Below are 1,351 nucleotides of genomic sequence, written 5' to 3'. Positions count from 1 at the left end.
CCAGGCCAGACCCTTGGAAGTTACAGGGAGGGCTTCCATGCTTGCCCATTGCCCCTGGGGCATCAAGAAGAAAATCATGCAAGCCTGGCACTGCCACTGACAATGAGATGTTGGGCCAGTTGCTTCATTACTCTTACATGATCCAAAAGTTCATTTTGGGCTATAAAGTACCATGGAGGGGTCAGGATCACGGGATCTGAAATTAGACAGACCTAGTTTGAGTCCCAGCACTACTTACCAATAGTGGGACCTTGAATAAGTGAGTTAACCTCTCTTAACTTCAGGATTGGCAGGAGAATTAGGAGAGTTACTGCCTGTCAGGAGTGTAGCTCAAGCCCAATGTAAAGTAAGCATTTAGTAAATAAGTTATGAGCTCTCAAGATGATGAAAGTAATGAGCCCGGGTGCTCAGCTGTGTTCAACTTTCTTTGGCTTGCTCTTCCTGGGACAGAGATCAAAAAACAAGTGCACTGAATGTTAGGAGCCAATTGTGGCTCTTCACTCCCACAGCAGATATTTCCTTCTCAGGCACCCAGGCCAGTGGCCAGACATCAGGTGGCTGCTGCTGAGTGTGAGGCAGGGAGTCAGGAGAGGTCAGCTGAAAACCAGAAAGTGCCAGTAAGAGAAGGGGCAAGGAGCATTTTCTGGAGTGTACCATAATTGAGAAGAAGCTCATGATTTTACTGCCAACTAGGCTGACTTTGTCTTCCTGTCATATTCCATGTCCTCCTCTTGTGAACCGTAAGTATAACAGGGAAAGAAGGCATGGAAGGATGGCTGGGAGACACTTGACCCTCCTTGACCATAAACCAGAGACTTCTGGCTATGCTGCCCTCATCGGCCATGGTAAACAACCTTCCAGGTCAGCCATGGCCCCAGAAATCCTTCCATGAGTAGTAACCTCAGTGGACTTATCTGACTGCTGCCACAGTGTCAGCATTCATGGCTGTGAGTTGCTTTTTCTCTCTGGACCTTGGTCTCCTCTTTTGAGAAGTTATGGAGACTTCTTTTTCCTGCATTATGGCAGACTAGATACCATAAATGACCCTACCAAATGAAATAGTGGGTAATTCTGTATGGAGCAGAAAAGAATATTTTTAACTGCACTAATGAGCTGGCATAAAGGTAAGGGATCGCAGATGAGGGAAAACCAGAAATCCTTGGCTGGAGGTTGGTGCTTCTTTTGAATTGTGCATTGCTGTCAAAATTTGGGGCATCTAGAGCTCCTGATTTATGATTACAGAAGCAGGGAACAGAACAGGAAGACCACCCAAGGTAGAAAATCTAATAGGAGATATTAAATAAAGCTAGGACATCTCTCCTGCCCCACCAAAGCTTTATCTTCTGTATAA

Source organism: Hylobates moloch, unplaced genomic scaffold (assembly GCF_009828535.3).
Source record: "Hylobates moloch isolate HMO894 unplaced genomic scaffold, HMol_V3 SCAFFOLD_14, whole genome shotgun sequence".
Lineage (NCBI taxonomy): Eukaryota > Metazoa > Chordata > Mammalia > Primates > Hylobatidae > Hylobates > Hylobates moloch.
Note: the sequence above shows the minus strand (reverse complement) of the source record.